Below are 22,085 nucleotides of genomic sequence, written 5' to 3' on the forward strand. Positions count from 1 at the left end.
TAAAAAAAAGAGTGATAAAAAGAAAGAAAAAAGCCTGAGGAAATTTCTTCCTACTGGGTATATAACAATTCTACCTTTTTTTCGCTCGGTTGCTGCGTATGTGAACAGCTGTCCCAGATTTCACATTTTGTGAGGTCGATCGTTTTTATCGCAAGCGACGCTAATTAGTAACTTCTCCGAGCTTTCAAGCTAAATTTTTTATGGTGAAATCGTTTTGAACAAGAGCCGATAGAATTAGAGTGTGCTAGTTCAATTTTTTTCAATTAGTCGATAGGCCGTGCAGATACTGAAAATGTTTTGCGACCACATCTCCGAATAAAATCATATGAAAGATCAAAAGCCTCTGGTTGATAATCTACCTCTCGGGAAAAAAGGTCTCTCTTATCATTACGACGGCACCGAATATACAGATATATATTGGATAGCAACGATCCCTTTACAAGGTGCACAGTCAGTATCGAGATAAACGTCATTGCTAGCGCCCGGCGGCGTTAATCAAGCCTCGGACTTTTTACGACATTGGTCCAGACTGCAGACATCGTCGAGCTGCAAAAGGGGAATAACGATGGATGATCGAGAGAGAGAGGGAGAGAGAGCGACGACGAAGCCATCGACGCTCAAATACTTCGGACGAGCTCACCGATGTAGCCGAGTTAAAGCAAGAGCGATTTCTTCGGAAGATTAGATTTAGCTCTGCAGGGGGATTATTCTATTTTATCAAAAAAGCGGGTCGAGACATTTTTTCGGAAAAATTTGTTTTTGTTGTTAAAATTTTCACTTAGTTTGTATACGCAAAATTGTTCTATCGTCATTTATTGCCTTCCCAAAGTATCGTCGTTAATGACAAAATGAAAATTGATTCAAAGTATTTTGCGGGGTAGCGATTCAACCGTAAAAGACGAATTGCTTTACTGCGTACCAAAAAAAAAAAAAAAGAAAAAAACGCGCCTGAGATACACAGTCACCACAGAGTTTTTACGTTACCGAATATACGTACGATGCTTTCTTGCTCGAAATTCAATATGCAAGTTGGCATGCAGGCAACAGAGAACTTTTTAAATTTATTCGAAAATTTATATTCCTGACTGAAAGTAAATATTCACTGACGATCATATAAGCGCATTCAAAGTACATGCAACGATAACTATTTGATAAATTACTAAATTTAACATTATATTATTAAAAGTAAAATTTGAAATTAAAGCGATACACATGAAATTGAATTAAATACATTATCTACATAAGTATGTCTTAAGATTACAACGTCAAACTGGCTGTTTTTTGCTTATTCAAGCATATCTGGATGGTTGGCTGGCACGCACACACACGAGTGAACATCTCATTTCGTTTAAGCGTAGATCATACGTACACACGCTCGCACATATACTTCGTCTATTCTCGATTTATCGCTCCTTTTAACCCGCGCGCAGCATTTGGAACTTGTCTCTAAAAGGAATCTCTATGTATCTATCTATCTATCTATCGTCGGCTGTCACCCGAACCTGTCTATCTGCCTCTCTTTCTCCAAATAGTTCAAGTTTGTTTTCAAAGGACAAAGAGAAAGAAAGAGAGACGAAGGGAAGGTAGCAGCGGGAGAATCTTAGCTCGCTCACATGCATAAGTCTTGCGAGGATCGATCGATGTTTTCTACTTTGCCGGTGAGGACTTGGTATATCGCGTATAGGATATAATGATTCCTTTGCACGCAGCCACTACCATGGATTTCGGTTATAAGACTTTGACTGAAGGCCTATTAAAAAAGAAAATAACCTTTCGCCGATGACTTTGCTATTACGAAGTGATCCTAAATGCACGAGAGCTACGAGCGAATCCAGGGGTTGGCTTTATTGTTTAAGAAATTTATTCACCTTTGCTATGTCTATACCTGTATGAATACATTATATATAGTGCCGTAGATTGAAAGGTAAAATGAGAAGCAAGACCCGAGATCTTGACTGCAAAAGTTTTAATGGGAGTATATAGACTTTTGTTTCCTTATACATACACATACAGTTCATCGTCGTGCAGACATATACCATAGACGAATTCATGGACATTCGTGCATGCACACAGGTTATACGAAGCTCTCGTAGCTCTGATTTATTTAATGTGATGTAAGTACAGATGAAACTTCAAAGCAGTAGAGTGCAGTGCCGCTGAGCGATTTTGAAAAGGCTTATAATTCGTGTATAGCATAGCTTTGTAACTCGTTTTTAGCGACTAAGCAGCCTGAAAAAGGAGAGCAGAGAAAACGCGTTTCTTCGTATAACGGCGACATCAAACTATGTGTACGCTAATAATAAACTAATAGAGTCTTGGAGGCTAAATGATGTAGCGCACGCCATTCGTGTGCATACTTTTAATGCATTTTAATAAAGCGCTACGCAGCACGTGCACACGTGCGCGCGCCTACTGCCTTTAATCATCGACAAGCTCTTATAAATATACGTATACCGCGCGCGAGCGTGCGCTCGAGTTCTTGTTATCTTAGCGTCTACATAGAAGGGGGCGCAGTTCAAGTGTACGTAATATAATAAAAGTAGCGAGAGCGTGGCATTAAAAATTTCAAATTAACATAAACATCTTCGTGATTGTGCACTGCATACAACGAACGAGTACGAACCGCTTGACCCTATATACGTAGGTGTGCACTAAAAAGTAGGCTGCAGCACAGTAGATACAGTTAGTAGACACAGTTGCGATTAAATACATTTCGCGTAAGATAAACTTTCCGAAAAAGCGACGCGTATTTCGTTGTGCTAGGCAAGGATAATGCGAAGCCCTCGGTAAATCCTAGACACAACTATTTTCTCTCTCTCTCTCTCTCTCTCTCCTTCTCTCGTTCTCTTTAAGCGCAAATGAAAGTCCCTAAAGGCGGCTTGTGCGCTCTAGGTTCACCCCCGCTTACAAGTGCAGACTGGAAAAATACACCTTTGAAGAGCGAAAGCGAAAGTAAATATGTGTAGCATACGTACGCGAGGCATAACTCGTTCTGCGCGCAAAAAAAGGCAAGAAAAAAAGTCGTGGACGATGCGTGCACGTGTATGTGTGTGTATACATATGCTTATAGGGAATAGCAGCTAGGAAACCCGTCAAGCTCAAAAATACAGAGAGCGTAAAAAAAAAGAACGTAACGTCGAAAGAAGCTCGCATGCACATTCGCACTCATATACATGCTCGCGAGCATATATACGAATGCACGCGCGTATAGACGGAATACACGCACAGTCAGAGCGCGCGTGAGCTTTGTTTCCATAATCGATACAGCAGCGCAACAGCAGCAGCAGCAGTAGCAGCAGCACTAACAGGCAGAGGCATCAGGGAAGCGCTGCTGCTTGCCGTTCTCATTTTTAGCTTTCTCCCACTGTGGTGTTTATGCTAGCTATACTACTCGCTGCTATTATATGAAGAAAAAGCACAGCTGCGTCTCTCTCTCTTTCTCTTTCTCTCTTCGCTACCTCGCTTCCTCTCCCTCACTCTCTTTATCAGCCACGTCAAACGCAGAAGTTTTTAAGAGGGAAAAGCCTATCAAAAACAGACGAGCTAGTGCGCCAGATATATAGATATATATTATGGTTATTGTGTATACAAATAAACACATACACGCACACAAACAAGTGAAATAAATCGTATCATATGTAGGATATGCATTTCTCTAGCTACGAAGAAAAGCTAACGCTGGCTCCTAAATGATGAAAACGATTTTATAGAACTCCGAGGCTCAGATCAATTACGACCTGGTGTACCTGCGCCGTTACGCAAGCTCGAGCTTTTTTTCGACCAACTAAAATGCGAGGGAAGAGAAAACCGACAACTTGGGCATTTTTCCGTTTATTCATCGAATACTGAGCGTGTCCGAATTACCATTCCAATTGTTTGCTCGCAGATTTCAATCTACGTGTCTTATTTTTTTTTTAATCGCGTCTTTCTACCGACGAGACTTTTATTAAAGTCTGCAATCGATGCATTTTTGCAATTTTTTTGTTGTTTTTTAATCCACGCAAATACATATAAAATTCATAAATTCTTTTCATAGCATAAGCTGTCGTATCTATTATGTAAAAATGAGTGATGAAAAAACTTGTGCTTTCACCTATGTTGATGCATTCACTCAATTTCACTTCGAATCGATAAATATCAATCGCTCATAGCTGCTGCGATGATGCAAAGTCCTGTCAGTCAATATTTACTCTAGCGCCCGAGTTACATCATTATCGATTATACCGCAAATAGGCATTACATAGGAAAACGTTCAAAAGTCGATAAGGATCGTAATGACTGACGAAGATAGAACCAAAACAATGATTAATTCAATTATCGATTCTGATGGTGGAAAAACAAACGGTCAACATCTTCTATATTGCATACAATTGGTAAAGGACACGTTAATTATGCATATGCCTATATACGAGGCAATTTATCTGTCAAAGTAAGCGCGCACAACAAATCAATTAGGATTAGCCTTGAACGTACTGTAAAAGCTCGAACGGTTATCGTTCGGGACTGTTAATTTCAATATTCTGCATAATAAAGTAGGGAATTATCGATAATCTCTCAATTAGCACCACGTCGTTAGGGAAAAAATCGTATATTATTATATACACGTATATAGGTCTAAAGCTCGCTCGGTGCACAACGTAAAAATTTATGCTGATTCGACGGTGGGTTTTGTTTTTCAAGCGTAAATATCCCAGCCACCGCGGCAGCCGGCTGCGATAGCTAAAGTAAAGACTTTAATTTACAAAAGTTTTCCTCGTGCGATCTCACCGCATCACGGCGGTATAGATGCATTATTCGCAAAATGCATGAATAATCGATTCACATGATCACGGAAATGTACGATATCAAATCTTCGCATCGATTCAAGCACTAATAATTTTGCATATGAAAATTATCGTTGAAGATGCATTAGTTTGTCAATGCACACGAGTTTTCAATTGGTAGCGAATTTTTTGCCCATCGCCCGTGCCACTGGCTTGGAAATATCTTAGCCAACTCTACATTAATTCGTGGCATACATCTTCTGTCGTGAATAACATTATAAATTTTCATGCAGAATTAACACGCTCATATATGAATGGACGAATGGAGAAATTCAAATATATTCCAATCGACATGGTTTTCGGTGGATAGCAGTAGCTAATACACGTGAGCCAGCGAGATATAGAGAAAGAGAGTGAGAGAGAGGATGAAGCATGGCCGTGTATAATGTATGAAATGTGAATTAGAGGAAGGAAATAGGAAACTGACGCGCGTATATAGCCTCGAGCAGTACGAATTCATTATCGTGTGCGTCTGTGATATGTGTTATCTCGAGAATGAGCTTTTCGTTTGTCAGCTTATAATAACGTTGGCATCCTTCTCGTGCCCGAATAGCCGTTGCACGCATCGCTTTTATAATACCCGTGCGCGCGTACCCATTACGATGTGACAGACGTAGTAGTCAAACTCGAAAGTAAAAATTCATTCCATTTCCAACTTCTCGCGTACGTGCGCGCACGGCAAAAAGGGATTTTCGCCGATATGCTCGAATGAATTAATCCACCGGCTATGAATAACAATTCAATCAGTGCAGTTTTCGTCGGTTGGTCTAGGCCAAACGACAAAAAGAAAGCCGAATCGCATATCAATCTTAACACGAAACAGTGCTGCGCTCCACGAATACATGATTCGAATTCGATGGATGAAAAAAAAAACATTTTTTTTCTATCTCAAGCTCTTTGCATCGCGCTGTGTTCATCAGTTTCAGTGCATACACGAGCTGCTGCCACTGCCGCCACCGCCGCGTGAGCACTGCATTGGCGCTATTCTACCGAGCTGTAAGAGCGTGCACAATTTTCCACGCGAGGTTTTTTTTTGCAGCTCGAGCTTTGCAGCGAACGGTATATATATCGAGATGTAGATATATAATCGAGCAAGAGCTTCCAGTGTGCAGAGCTATCCTACCTCCCGTCTGCTATGTGCGCTCGTATAAAATACGTATCGAGTGCAAGGACGGCAAAAGCGCTCGCGAGCTTCGAGAACTTCCATTTCATTAAGATTTTCAAACACTTGAAAAAGAAGGGAGGATTATTTCCGTTTCTCAAGCTCGCGAGCTTGATTGAATTTTTCACGTGTACCGATGTATCTGTATGCGCGTACGCGCGCACACAGTGAAATTTAACTTTTCAATTTTTAAACGACGCGTCTTTTTTACCTTTTTTCGCGATTACTGTTATTTTCTCTCAGATTTTCTTGGAAATTACAACAGAATAAACGTTAAAATTCAAAATTGAACGATAAAATTGATAATTTGTGCGTCTACAAAAGAGAGAAATATGCTAACAATCGCTTTACATGCGGTGTCCACAACCTACCCACCTTTAACGGCTCCTTCGGTGTATTTTACGCGATACGTCTCTGATACTGCGTTTTATCGTTTATTTTTCACCAAACTTTAGACCACACGCAATCACCTGCACCGATATCAATCCACTTCACAAAACACTCAGATATTTTTGCACTATTATCCACTGTCAAAACCGATCGCGAAGAGAGAAAGACAATGCGCAATCAACAAGAGTCTGCATACTCGCGATCGCAGCAACGAAGAAAAATACGTCCGGGATTATGGGACGCGGATAAAAGCTACGTGCGACGAGCCAGAGGCGACTGACACCGACGAAAGCGCCCAAAACCACGTGGAGCGACGAAGCACAAGAGTAGCAGCAGCAGCGCATACAAAGCTACCCCTCGAGCCGCCTATTGCAGCCGCCACCGCCGTCGCCGCCGCTGCCGCTACCGTTGCCGCACGAATATACGATAGCTCGACAGCGCCTGCGCGCGACGTAGCTCAACTTGTGTGTGTATGTGTATGTGTGTATACAAGCTGTTGAACCCTATACCTGACTGACCTGCAGCGCGCCTACGCTAAACAACCTTTTACACCCTCTAATGTACACTGCTCGCTCGTACGTTCGCTTACACATTTCTTACATAATTACCGGGTGCATGCGAAACTCGTACGTCTCTCTGCGTGCAGATGTAAGATTTGCTTCTTTTTTTCAAGCCTATAGCTGCACGCGCAATTCTTTAGGACGTTGCTCGAGTTCTTTTTCATTTCTTTTGGGACGAACACACGTATATAAAGCGGAGGAAGCTTACATTTCTTCGACGCTACGACTGTACATCTGTGGTGTACGCTCTTCTTGCGGTCAGCCGTAGACACTTGTAGGGGTCACTCTCGTATTTTTCTCGCTTTATTTGATTCGACATTTTTTACGACCGCTTGACGGTATCGTTTTACTGAATGCGTGTTTGCACCTCATTGCGTAGAGTTATTTATGATACGTTCGACGTTTTTTTTTCAACGAACAACTTTTCCTTTTTTTTTGTTAATATCTGTCGACGAAGAGATGGTAATTTTACTTAAACTGTCTCTTTGAACATTAAAAATAGTACGTTAAATTCAAACGTTATAGCATCATTGAATACAACAAACGACTCAAAAATAACGAGCATTTCGACGTCCTCTAGCTCATTTTTGCAGCGAGTTACTCGAGTGCAGATTTGCCTTGTTGAATTACTTAATGCGAGAGAAAAAGACACAGCTATATATACAGAGCCACGTCAGTAGCAGCGCAGAAGCTCAGGAGTAGTTATAGTAGCAGCAGCAACGACCGAGCGAGGCAAAGAGCATCAAGAAATAACTCGGACGTCTTCGAATATCCTCAATGCTCCGCGGACCATCTTTGTTCCGAGTGTTTTATGGATCGTTTATGGGTTATAAAAAAGCTGCAGAGTTAAAAGGAGCTAGAGAAATGATAAAAAATATATGTGTAGGTAAGGAGCAGCTAAAAGGATTCGTCGTTTTTACGGATACGTCACTTTACCGAGGGACGTAAAGATAAATTGATCATTATCGCGGTGAGATTTTCATGAATTACGTTCGTTTGCACATATACACGAAACATTTGCGAAAGTGCTTAGAAAAGTCTCGAGTCTTTTGCTCGGACTGCGATTCGAGCTCCGAGTGCATCAAGAACAGATATCGGAACTCCTTGACACAATCAAGGAGTATACGCGCATACAGGGTGGTATACAGTGTTGCAAACACGGAGACACACGCGTGTCTGCGGTTGACACAATTTCGACGGATTTACACCTATACACATGTTCCACTGGGTACAAAGTCATTGGTATTATATATATATATATGGCATATAATACGCATATACCGTACGGCGACGAGACAGAAACGCAAAAGCCCCCGAGCAGTATGGAGCCTATATGTGCTGTACCGAGTGCGCATATTTATATGTACGTCACTTCTCTACCTGCGGAAATTGCAAAGGTGCGTTGCACAGATCGAGGGTATTGCCAACACCTGCTGTCGGCGCCACGACTCTATACACCTACGTATGTGCACACGTGTAATATATGTGAGAGCTGCGCACACACGTGTGTACCCCCGTATAGAGACGAGAGAGGCCCCGAGATTAACCATGCACACCAAATGCCGAATGCGCGCCTCTGCTGATTCAAGCGGAGATTAAAGTTAAATGTAATTCAGAACGCGTATGGATGTGAGAGTGTGTGCGTTATATACTGCACAGACGGTACGTATAACGCAATTGTAGACCCCTTCGGCCTCGCGCTCAGTCTCGAGGCCTCTCCCTCTGCCGCCGCCGCCGCCACCGCCTCGCTCTCGTTGGAAAAGGATCATTTGAGCGTAGGATTTATTGCCTCGAAGCTGTGAATAGAAAAGATTTTTCAGAAGAGAAAAATATTACGAGGAAGGCTTTTGAAAACTTCGCTACTAGCGCGCGCGGTAAAGAGAGAGAGAGAGAGTGCATATCGTTCTAGCGAGAGAGAAAGACTCTTGCGATCTCGTTGCGCCCGCGCCTGTGCTCGTGTAGATCCGTGTGTGTGAGTGTGTGTGCGAAAAGGATTTGTAAAGTTGTGTGAGACCCCAGATATACCTGTATATAAGTGAACGAGCACGTTATACCTTATTCGAGACTGCATTTTCAAATGTATTTTGCATGTAGCTGCACTTTTGCGAATAAAAGTTATATTCCATTTTGATGCCGAAGAAAGACTGGCGCGCGTTACTTTTCATTTGAGTTTAATTTTTAGTTTACGATAGTTTTGTATGATCTTCGATACAATACGCGCTAGCAGCACAGTGCCATGCACTTGATAAATTTTACAAAAGAAATTCTTACGCTTTTTCCTCCGAGCAAAATGAGTTATCCAACTTGCAACAACAATTCGCTCAAGTAGACGAAATCACGCTCCAGTCAGACATCTACGAGCGAGTCTCGGCATCGCGACTATACGCGCATACTATTCCCAGCGGTACAAGGAGTCGAGAAACGTCGTCATTGCCGCGTATCGTTTACGAAAACATATGTTTAGTTTTAACGAGTCGGGGAAAAAAAACTCGAACAAAAGAAAAGTCAGCGATGAGATAAAAATCGCCATTAGCGAGTCTCGGTGCACATTCCCGACAATACGCATATCTTAAAAGTCTAAAATTTTGAACCCTCCGTGTTCGTTTTGGCTGTGTGTTATGTCGCTGCTGCGCGGCGAATGTCGGAGCCTGTCTCGGGCGTGTTAATTAGACGGGCCTTTGTCTCCCGCGCGAGCTTGCGACAAATATGAACGTACAATATGGCGAACGCACATATTTCGTCCTGGGCGCGCTCGAGCGGCCCTCCTATCCTCCCCCGCTCGGCGAGCCGTTGCTTTCACTTTAATTTCTTATTAGTTGCAATGGAAGCAAAGTACCTCACTGCTGCTGCTGCTACTGCTGCTCTGCGCGAGTGGGCGATAATTTTTTTGCGGGATCCGAGAGGGAAACCCTTTTCATTCCTTTGTGTGTGCACGTGAAAAAAAAGTAAATGACTGTAAGCTGGATTTGCATTTTCTTTTGGGAATTTAACTGTCGAGAGAGTGGATTTGGACGCTCGTGAACTGAGACTATAAAATTAACTGTTTCCGTATTTTAAAAAACCAAATAACCAGACTTGTCAAATCCAACAGAAAGGATCTGTATTGTTATGGCTCGATTTCGTAAGTAATTACGAAACATTAAAAGATAAACTTGCCCTAAACAAGGGCAGGTCTTTTGTTTTGTTTCTTTTTTCAAGAAAATCTGCTTCGACTATATTTTTGATTGGATTGATTGAACTTTTTCATCAATCTTACTTTCGCTCACTCCCTGGCTTCTCTCTCTTAACGCAAGTTGAAATTTTTCCCTAAAAAACCACACAGCCAATCTCGTCTCTCAGATCCCCGTTTACGATTACTCGGGCGCTTCTACTGGAGTTTAGGCTCGCTCGGATTCACGAGCTCATATTCAGATGAAGCACGAGTATCGCTACAACAGCTACTCTCCCTCTCCCCCTCTCTTTCTGTATGGACGATCATACTTCCCTTGTATATGAGCAGTGTATATACCAGCCGAACCGCTCGCTCTCTATATATAGACTCTTTATCGGTGTCTCACGAAGCGCATACACGGCACGAGCTTGCGTGGCTGCTGCACGTATATTTATACACGTATATATAGCTATACGTGACGATGTGAAAAGACGTCCACGATAAAGGAGATGAGCGACTTGTCTCACTTTCTTGCGAGCTTATACTATAAAAATAAGCTTGGTACTTGCAAGCTCGCGTGCCATAACGTAAAGCAGGAGTGGAAGCCGGTGCAAAGAGATAACTTTGTTAGCAGATGTGCAGATACCTTTCCCCATCTTGCGAGATGGAGATGAACGACAATAACGGAGGTGTTTCGATCGGAGCTCGCGCAGTGCTGCGCGCGTGTATCGTACGTCGACGTGGCATCAAAAATTGACATTTTAAATTAAGCCAAAACCAAGTTTGTAGAAGTTGCGAGAAAGAATGACGGCTAATCGTGACTCGAATAACAAAAACAAAATTTGGTTAAGACGAAACGAGATAAGAAGTCGAGATTTAAGTAAGACTGCAGCGGAGGATTCTTATGTGGATTAGTCCCGATAAAGAGAGTAAATTTATCACTTAGCTTGAAAAAAGCTTTAGCCGGGGGATAGAATTCTCAGTGTTATCAGGTAAGGAGCTTACAAGAATCGCTGAAATGTTAGTTTCTTGCAAAAAATCTAGAACATGACAAGTTTAATAAAATGATAAAAATCAAATCAGCGGCTTTTATTAGATTCTTGGTCGTTCGGATCCCGAAATATCTCGAATTTCTTCGCCGCTATGTTTTTTCACGAACAGATAAAATAAATTTTCAAGAGGTTGAATCTACATTGTATGGTTGTCTGATGTCATTCATAAACATATCATAATACTTGAAAGTCGGGAATTAATTACTTCTGACGTGAAATTTAGTTTACTCAATATAAAAAATTTTGTTTTTGATAAATCGCACGAATTAGATAAATTCTTCAACTTGATCGAATATATTTAAAAACTATTAAGGTACTTACACCAACGGATCAAGCCTAGTGCTCTTTTTTGAAGAGGCGATAATTACAAATTTTGCATGCTGTAATTGAAGGATAAACAGGCAGCGCTGAGATGTGGGGTACGAAAACTTGACTATGCTAAGCTTGGAAGTTTTACTCAGAGCCAACTGTTTCTCTTTCTCCTTGGAATATCTGCGTGCGCGGAGGAGTCGCTTGGTAATAAGGGAAGGTGCTGATTCAAGATTTAGCGAGTAAAAAGAGGGCGCGGCAACTTCTCTCTCTCTCTCTCTCACTCTCACTCTGCATTTGCTGTACGATAATGTGTACCCTAGGAAATTTTTGAACGAGCTTAAGCACCTGCTGAGGACAGCATATTTTACGACTCGATTGATTCGAACTTTTTCAAACAAACGAACTCATCGTCGCGTCGACAATAAAACTGTGTAGCTGCGTACTCTTAACAAAAATAATTACTTATCTTCCATAAAGATTTATGGCGATTTAAAAAAAATAAAAAAAGAAGGCTTTACTGCATCTTGTAAGTACCAAGTAACGTAATATTCCATGCTTAGAAGAAGCTGTTTCACTTACAAAACAAATCGTCATATAAAAGGAATGGAAACGCGCTCGAATTTATCTTCTAAAAATAAAATCTTCCACCCTCAAATGTACACATGTACAAAAGTTACGGCTTAACGTCATCAAGTATGGCTCACGACTCCACCTTCGCCAGCCAGTCGTAAATAATCGAAGCAGTATAGAAAACGAAGCTCTACTTGTAATAATAAAAAGAAATTCGCGCCTTTTCGTTTCCGTCGTCGCACCCGGGGTCGACAAGCCTGTTCATAAATCGGCCTGCACATAATGATACATCAGTATCCCGTCGCTTTTCGGGATGCTCGCCAATATATATGTACCAGCTCTGTTTCTGTCTCTCTGTCTTTCTTTTTTCTCCTTTACTTGCTCTAGCTGTACTGTGTACCAGCACGCGTAAATGTAAGAAAATAAAATAAAGAACAACGCCGGCTTCGATCGTAAATTTTCACAAGAAGCAAGAATAGATGGACAAATGAAAAAAGGAGTTATTCGGAAAATTACGCACCAACGGACGATTAATTTTAACTGACTTCCAGATTATAGCGATACTTAACTAAATAAATAAAAGTGACAATTCTTGCAAAAAAAAAAATAAATAAATAAAATAAAACAAATAACTTGATGTAAAAGCGCGAAAATAATCCTGAGGAGATAATGAATTTTTTACATCTCATTTTCAGTTTTTATTTCATGAAAAATGATACTGAATTTTTAGTTTTTTATAATAGTTTCTCTTTGCCAGTCTGAACAAGATAACAAGCTGAAATCTACATCGATAGAGTTCCATAACAAAAACAAGTACAAAAAGAAAAAAGTGCATTTGCAAGAAGCTTAAATATATGCGTGTATTGAAAAAAGCGAAAGCACAGGAAAATACGAGCGTTTTCTGGCGTAGCGACTTGTTCTTTCAAGAGTCTCGAGCTGGGGCACAATCATCGGAGCGCTACAGCACTGCCACCGACCATCAACGTTAAACTTACAGCCATTGTCTCGAAAAAGTGTGTAAAAGACGACCGAAACTTGGCCACGAGCTTTGTCAACTTCATATGGCTTTTATTATGGTTGTTATGTGCAAGCTGCCTTCGAGAATAGAAACTCGCCTTACATTCGCCATTCTTTTATAACTATATACGAGTACACACAATGAAACGGCTAGCACATGTTTGACTTTGGCTGTTGTTCTTTCTTCTTTTCACTGAGTACGTAAAATTTCGTTCTATTTCTTAGGCTGATAAAAATTTAAGAACATTTTTATTAAAAACGTCAGATGTAAGCTTTAAAAGAAATTTTAAAGAAATATTAAGAAATTTTACAATTTTGTCGGGAGTGTAATAAGTATACTTTCATTTCGAAAAATGTTTAATAGATCTTTTAAAAAAATATTTATAACCCTCTATAATAAAAATGATTGTAGTAAGCACTATTTCCGCAGAATTTCATATAAAAACACTTTAACTCAAGGGCGATTTTTTTTTATCCCACATAATGGTTTGTTCTTTTCTTGCATCTTTACTTCTCTATAGGTAGTGTCATCTCGCAGTTTCTCTAGTTTCGGACAGTAGCAACCCAGGAGAGAGAGAGAGAGAGAGAGAGAGAGAGAGAGAGAGATAGAATGTATAGCAGCTACGGAACATGAACTTTCAGATCGCAAGGAGGTGTGGAACAAGCGTAGTACAGTGAATCCAGGCTCGTATATATAGCGATGAGCTTTTAAGCGAGTAAGCGAGAAAGCGAGAAAGCACTTTGGAAGAGAACACGATTTTGCTGCCGCGCGCGCTATTGTATAGATATATCGAAATCGTAAATTTTCAATTACAGAGGTGTGGCCGCGATTATTCAACCTAACAACGATCCATTAGACTATTCGAGACGGCCGAAGGAGAGCGAGAGAGAGAGAGAGAGAGAGAAAGAAAGAGAAGAGAGAATTTCTTGTGCTGCTTGAGACAAAGAGCAACGTTCGTGTATTAGAGGTGAGCGCTTTCCGAGTGACGGGGAGAGTTTCGTGACAATCGAACCCTAACACCGCCAAATGTACCCCTCACAACTGGACTGTGTGAACTTTTATTTTTATCGACTAGTCGAAAATATGAGAATTGGGTTTGGAACAATAAGAAAAGACATAATGAAACTTTTTGTACTTTGAGTTGTTATTAATAAATTTGCAAAACAAAAAATAATTGACCAAAATCTTTGTCATAAAAAGTATTCAATTTTAATTAATTGTAATTTTTAAATGGTACGCAAGTCAAGTGCGCGCAAAACGCGCTAAGGGGTGCAAGTTTTACATTTAATTCAATGTGATATGATATAATTCTAAAAAAACTTTCAAATTTTTTATTCAAATCAAATTACTTTACAAAAATTCCTTCATCTTTTAAATTTAAATAAATATACAAATATTTTTCCAAAAGTCTAAGCAACAATGAGCTAACCTCTCATTCGTTGACATATACGAGTACTCTGCATTCGTCGTGTTTATCATTTGCGGACGTCGACAACAGCAGCAGCAGCATCCTCTCCCAACAACCACTCCTATATAAGTCCCATCACCTGCACACGAAGCTCCGAGGAGCTCTCATCCACGCCATCACTCCGCCCCCTACCCAAGTTCTCGAGGTATTTTTTAACTTTGCAAAATCTCGCGCTCGCGAGAGCAGCGTCGTTTCCTCCCAAGGGCCAGATACATACGCAAACACAGCAGCCTCGCACCCAGCTCTACCGTCACACGCGCGTATATATAAGACAATCGAATGATAAAGACGCTACTGCTGTGTTCGAGTGCAGTTAAGCGCAGACATCGCGCGCGCTGTATAACAGCATAACTCCGTATCGGATGTGACGATATCTCGACCAAAGTTTCTCGCTCGCTTATATAGCCCAGCGCTGCGCGACTCGTACTACTAGCTATCCCTGCAGTCGAGGGGTGGTGCGAGGCGCAATAAAAGCGTGATTCAAGATCGGAACTCCAGTTCAATGATCGAGTCAAGTCGAATTTTTCGGTATATTTCGAAATGACTCGCACATATCTATAGCGAGCGGACCAAGGAGCCGCCGCTCTCGAGGCTCTCTTTAGTAGCAGGCAGACGCGGCGGCCGCGGAGTCATTGAATGCAATTGTTCTCGAGAGAGACCTTGGACGGTTATGGCAGCCAATAACCGTTACTGTACATCGGAAAGTACGAAAAAGTATGCGCGTACGCAGCAGCGACGAGGAGCAGAGTATTGCCAGTTTGCGCTAACTTATTATAAACAAATAAAAAATAAGTGCCAAGTTTATGATCAATCATAGATCAATATTCACGAGTTTATACATAATAAAATTGATGATGGCTCCAATGTTTTTAAAACGAAATTTTAATTTTCAATAGTTTGTTTATGTTTTTATTTATTTTATTAATAAACAAATTTAAATAAAAAAATTGAATTATTCAAATTTGTAGCAATTATAAACAAATGAAAACTTTTCTAAATACCTTAAGCAATAAAAACTATGATTGATCATAAACTTGGCACATATTGTTTATTTGTTTATAAAAATAATTGTTTAAAAAATGGTTTTTGAATGTTAAACTGAAATTAATATTGCCCATTAATAGTAATTCAATAGTAATGCCTAATCCCAATGAAAATGAATGAATACACGCTAATTATTAATTTGTTTATAACTAAAACATAAAATTATTAACAAATTTTTATTATTATTAGATGTTTATACTGTATTTGTGATCAATAAATAAGTCTACCAGATCATCTTTGACATTAAAAAATAATATTGATGATTTGAAATTTTTTATAAAAAAAAAATTAATTATTAAGGCCTCAATTAGATGTAAAATTTTTTAAAAAATGGTTATTTTAAAATAGGAAACGGTTTTGGATTCGTGATAGCCTCCCGAATCTGAACATATTTTTAGAATTTTTTTTCGTGACAAATCGCTTGAAACTCGAATTTAGAGCACTTTTTTACCTTTTCGTCCCACACCGTGGTGTGCGTTGGCCACTTACATTCACACACACATTCCTGCGACAATTGGCCTATGTGCGCTGTCACATACCTACCAGCCTCGCGTAGCCTAGGGTACATCTTGGCTGTACCGCCTCTTTCTCCGCGAGATCAAGCGTCATACGTGTTAATTTGACGGTCTTATTTTCATTATTATTTTTAAATTTTACCATACTTAATGCTAGGTTATTGGTATATAACATTATTTTGTTGATCAATTATAACGATTGGACACGTCGTTCAAAGTTACGATAATAATTATTTTTAATCTGAAAAGAAAAACGGTTCTAGTTGTCTTTAATATGGAAATTTTTAGTTCACTCTATTTATTTACTTTTTATATAAATTATTAACAATAAATTTGTGAATCACTTTCTTTCAAAAATATTTCTAAAAATACTAGTTTTATATTTAGATTCAACGGAAAAAAGTACATCGAAACCCATTGCTCGTTCGTGTGGGCCTACATCAGCAACTAAAACCCCCTCAGCGTCTAGAGTTACATTGTGCCCGTATACTGCGCCTGACTTTCACTTCTTAATCGTCTAACCAACAAATCAAATGACTCCTACACTTTTCATGGATACTTTATCTCTTATAGCTTCATCCACATGTTAGCTTTCTATACATAGATCGATAGTAGATCTATACATATAGTCAGTACACGTTCCGACGCTGCAGCATGAACAACGAAATAAGATCGCATAGGACCATAGAAGTGACTTTTGTGCTAAAAAAATTAAATAAAAAATAAAGTAAGTTATAAGCGATCATCTGTTAAATATTAGTGCGTATAGATATGTTTTCCGACGACGAATCCGCTGGAAGTTTTCATTCTTGCGAGAGTGATGATCTACACCAAAAACAATTGGAAAGTTTGCAAAGTTTACGTGAAAAGATGAATTTGATCAATTGGTTCACCAAAGGGCGATATGCTGTACTAAATCAATTGGATCCCTTGATCCGCGATTGGAAAGAACAACTTCCAAATTTGCTGGACATTTTTCGTAAAGAAGAAATTGAGGGTCTTCTCATGGCTTCCATAAATCACACCAATGAATACAAGGATTGTTTTCAAGGATTACGAGTCATTGAGTTCGTGGCTCGCAGTGGCTACAGGGACATGCCCGAGCTCGATAAAAACGGTAAGCCACTGCTGCGTCGCACCACACTGCTACATCGTGCAAATAAATTATTTTGCTCGCGAACGCCTTTAGTGATCCGTGAGCTTTTTAAAATATACAATAGATATGATTTGAATTATACCGAAAAGTTGGGCTATACACATTTTCATGTGGCCTGTAGATGTGGCTTGGATGACATCGTCGAAAAATTCCTAGAGGCTGGGCAAGATCCCAATTACCTCTATCAAAAAACAGGTGACTCTGCGCTACACTGGACTCTGGACTCTGGTTACGGTACGCTGGCCGAATTACTGCTTCGATCAGGCGCCAACCCGAATGCACCCAACGTGAGTGGAATGACACCTCTGCATATTATTTGCAAGACAGGTAAATTAGTCGACCTATTTTTCAAAGTCAACGATGAGATCCAGCAGACGGTGCAAGTCGATGCTCGGGACAAGTTCGGTCAGACACCATTACACTTGGCACTGCTCTATGACAACAAAAAGGTAGTCGAATCGCTACTGAGAAGAGGGGCCAATCCTGATTTAACCGATATAAACGATAGGACACCTCTGCATGTTTGTCTTGAAAAACAGAATGATAACTTGGTGAAAATATTCTTTAAAACTAATGATGAAATACAGCAAACGGTACAGGTAAACACAAAGGACAAGTCAGGCCAGACACCTCTGAAATGCGCAGTGATGAATATCATGCCAGATGCGGTCGGTGTGCTATTGGATCATGGTGTTGATCTCTCTAGTTTCGTTTTTCCTAGTGCGAGTGCCTTTATCCGGAGATGGAAACCTTATGTTGAAAATAATCGTTTAAAATCGTATGATGGTAATTTTAAATTGAGACTAGCGTCTGGTCTACTGGCCATCGTTGATAATCTTGAGGAAAGAGGATTCGAATTTGACACAAGCAATGCCTTGAAGATAATGAGATTTTTTGTTTTTTACGGATTTTTCAAAAATTCAGTGGATATTAGTGAGTTAAGGAAAAAATGGCATGATGATAACTCCGAGTCTATCGTTCTACGATCTGATAGATTTACGACCCGAAGAGGCGGCGAAAAAACTCACATACATGGATTATTTCGAGTTTGCACGGTCGAAAAAATTGTGCAAGTTCCCCCAAAATAAATTAGAGGATTTTTTTGTGATTCTGTGCGAGAAACTATCCAGAGGGTTTTTCCGGGCCTGGGCACTGGATTCTTTCTGTAAGCTGATACGCTATCGACTGCCAATCGAGATCTGTGATATGATCATCGATAAATCATTCGTGAACAAAGATTTGTGGCGTATTTGCTTGGCGGCTGAGTACCATCGCTCGTGGAGATTCGTAAGCACAGTTGCAGAATCATTTCATTACTTATCATTACTTATAATTTATAATAAGCATTATTTTCCTCTTCATTTAATATTATTATATATTTTCTTGATTGTTTTTGCATGTGTTGCAGATGTATAATAAATTATGCAATAAATAAATTTTTTTTCAATGAGTTCAAATTTTCATTTCGATGAGCACACGATCCTTTGAAGTGAAGTATCTCAAATTGTGTATTCATCATATGGCACCTTATCAAAACCAAACTCACTAATAAAAAAATCAAAAATATAAATATTGCACTGCCAATATTATTAGTGAATATTATGCCAATATTATGGAGATATTATTAGTGAAAAATTGTGGTAGATGAACGATACATGGAAGCGACAGTCCGAGCTCTAGGGATTAACCTCATGCAACACGGTCATTTTTTACTATTTTAACAATATCTCCGGTTCTATTGGTCGTATCAAGACGAATAAAAAAAGGAAATTTTTGTCTTTTTGCGTACAATAAAATGAAAACAAATTGTTTCGGTAAAAATGCCATAGTTTAGGAGTTATGGCCTTATAAACAATTAATTTGTTTATAACAAATTACTCGACCATCTAAGCGAGGTAAGAGTTGAAAATTCGAATTCAGCGGGTCAAAATACGTAGAAATACACTTCGTGTATTGTGGGACCTTCCAATCTATATACGAAACCCCCTCCGCGCCTAGACTATAAACAATTTCACGCGAAGACTCGAGTTTCCATACGCCGTAACTTTTTACCTAATTGATGAAATGATTTGAAACTTTACCAAAATTATCTTCAACTATTGTACTTTAACGCAGTATTATGCCAAATTTTAATTTCAAAAATTTATAACACAACTTTTGCAATTGAAAAAAAAGTCATGTTTGGTCGAAATTTTTTTTTAAAAATTCGCCATTTTGTTATAAATAATAGTGAAGGTCTCAGACCAAGTTTATATCATTGTATAGACTAGTTAAAGAGTGTTGTCATTAAATTTCATCCAAAAATATTGATTACTCTCGGAGATATCGCGAGTTGAATTTGAAATTCGTTAAAATTCGTTTTATGAAAAAACAACGGTTTTTTACAATTATTTATATCTGCCACCCATCTAATTTTGTCTAACTTTTTACAGTAAGTGCTCCTAAGTGTTACCTTTCAGAAAAATCATGTTGATACGACACGTATTGTTCAGCTTATAACTATCCCAGCTAGCCCCGAGTCTTTTCTCCTCTTTCTCTATACTTTTTTAATCCGTTCGGAGTGCTAGTATGCGTGTAGTTATTCAATCATATCGAAGTTTTGCTCGTGATTATACCGAACTTCGATTGTATCGCACCAAATTATAATTGAGTAGTTAAAAATTAAACTGCCTGCTCGACTCGTATCCTTCCGCATCCATTTCTTTTTGAGTATGCTCGAGTATGCTATAATAACGATTGAGCTGCTCAATCTAATTTAACGATTAACAGTCGCGGTAGTTTCGATACAAATTTTGCCTGAATTTAACCTTATCCGATTTCATTCGTTCAACATAATAACTGTAGGAAACTTGGGTTCATGCTTTTTACGATTTTCAATTAGAGCTTCAAGTCTTGCAAACGACAACAACGTCTTGTTGTATTATTATCCACCCCAACATATGCGAAGTTATATTATGTAACAAGTCCTCTTATGTATGGTCCTCAACTCTACCTGTACTCACCGACATGTCGTTCTTCTCTCTCTCTCTCTCTCTCTCTCTCTCTCTCTCTCTCTCTCTCTCTCTCTCTCTCTCTCTATCTCGTAGGTATCTGCTTTCCACTGTCTCATCCTCCCTTCGTCTCTATCTCTCTTCACTTAGCATCTACGTGGAGCGTGTAACATCAGTCTCTTTTCCGTCAAAGAGTCAAGACTTTACGAGCCTTTTGCAAGTTTGAAGAAGCTACCTTCAAAGCGGGTCACACAGTTATCCACTTCCTCTCCCTCTCTCGCTTTTTCTCCCCGTTTCTCTTCCCCCCTTATTTATATTATACATTCTACGCTCCTCTGCCATACATTGCGATGTTAGGTCTGCGCATATAGCTCATCCCTTCTGGCTGTGTGGGTGAGCGTGCGTATCCGTGCGCAGTAGAACTGGGATGGATTCCAATTCAATTTTCTTAAACTATGTGCTCTCGCGCGCGTACAAGCGCGAAACTTGCAGCGAGCCCTGTACGAAAACTCGGCTGAAAAATGAAAAAAGAAAAAATAACTTGGACCTTTTTCAGGAAAAAGCAGAGAGAAGGAACTGGAATATAACCACCAAAGAGATGAAATAATTGGTGAACCGAATGCATTTTGAATAGGTCATAATGTGCACTGTTCTCAAAGCTGATATATCAAATTGAAATTGATGCTTTTCGGTATCAGGCATTTAAAATTATATACTCAGTAGGGAACTAGTTCAATTACATGTTTTGAAGTGAAATCTTTATTCTCCATGTCTAACGATAAGCTTTTTACCAAGTACATTCGTCGCGAAGAAATTTGAATGTAAAAAAACATGAAAATATAGTTAAAGTACAAAACATATAATTTCTTCGTCAACACACCCACAACTCAATTGATACGGATTTGCAAAAAAAAGCATTAGTTTCGTCAATAGTTTTCAAGTGATTCAAAAAATTATTCGCAAAATGCAATTTTGAGCGTTAAAAAGTTAATACGAATAATTGCGAAATCATGTAATAAAATGTGCTCCAAAACACCTATCCACGTCCATCCATATCATTTTAAAAGTTACAGTTCTTATCCGATCAACGAATATATACAAAGTTGAGCGTGGTTAGTACTTGGATGGGTACTGGCTAAGAAATCTTGGTTAATGCCAGAAAATGGGCAGGCCATTCTTCTTGGCCTTGTGGCTAAGCTGAAAGCTTGTTTTTAAATAAGTTGTTCAACTGATACATATTAATGTTTACGTCCATATCACTTTAAAAACTACGGTTCTCGTCCGATCACCGAATATAAGCAAAGTCGAGCGCGGTTAGTACTTGGATGGGTGACCGCCTGGGAACCCCGCGTGACGTAGATACTCCTTCTTTTGCCCTTTTGAACAATATTTTTTTCATTTTTGTAAATTTTATGAGATATCACTAGTTGTATTACTTTTTTCTTGCTTAAAATTGAGAAGCATAGAAGAGTTTTAATCATTATTGCAAGTTGCATTATAAAAGTTGCTAATAAATATGACTTTCTACGAACTTGTGCGATATGAATTGCTCCAAAATCATTCTTAATGTCTACGTCCATATCACTTTGAAAGCTACGGTTCTCGTCCGATCACCGAATATAAGCAAAGTTGAGCGCGGTTAGTACTTGGATGGGTGACCGCCTGGGAACCCCGCGTGACGTAGGTACTCCTTCTTTTGCCTTTTTGGAGCAATATTTTTAATTATTGTCAATTTCCTCAGATATTCTTTTATATTTTCTTATTTTGTTGATGAAAATAAAATCGTTTCTTAGATCGGTAACCTCTGCTCTAAAATCAAATTGTAAATTTTGTTTCAATTATAATTTGTTTCTAAATCGTGTAATAAAAATTGT

General features: G+C 39.3%; 1 protein-coding gene, 1 non-coding gene and 1 pseudogene across 4 annotated transcripts in view; 2 read left to right on the forward strand and 1 right to left on the reverse strand.

The window, feature by feature from the left end:
• Positions 1-22,085, reverse strand: part of LOC106650961 (transcription factor mef2A-like) — a 212,702-nt gene that overhangs the window by 154,682 nt on the left and 35,935 nt on the right. The window contains exon 1 of one of the 3 annotated variants that reach the window (XM_023462377.1): positions 6,361-6,619. The exons of the other annotated variants lie outside the window; for them this stretch is intronic. The gene's annotated coding sequence lies outside the window, so the exon portion shown is untranslated. Of the gene's footprint in view, positions 1-6,360; positions 6,620-22,085 lie in introns of those variants that run through there. 3 annotated transcript variants of the gene reach the window in all.
• On the forward strand, positions 21,455-21,573 carry LOC111694404 (annotated as a pseudogene).
• On the forward strand, positions 21,780-21,898 carry LOC111694403. The gene has a single exon (XR_002763624.1). It is a non-coding gene; the product is annotated as a 5S ribosomal RNA (ribosomal RNA).

Source organism: Trichogramma pretiosum, unplaced genomic scaffold (genome assembly GCF_000599845.2).
Source record: "Trichogramma pretiosum strain Unisexual culture from Peru unplaced genomic scaffold, Tpre_2.0 scaffold3, whole genome shotgun sequence".
NCBI lineage: Eukaryota > Metazoa > Arthropoda > Insecta > Hymenoptera > Trichogrammatidae > Trichogramma > Trichogramma pretiosum.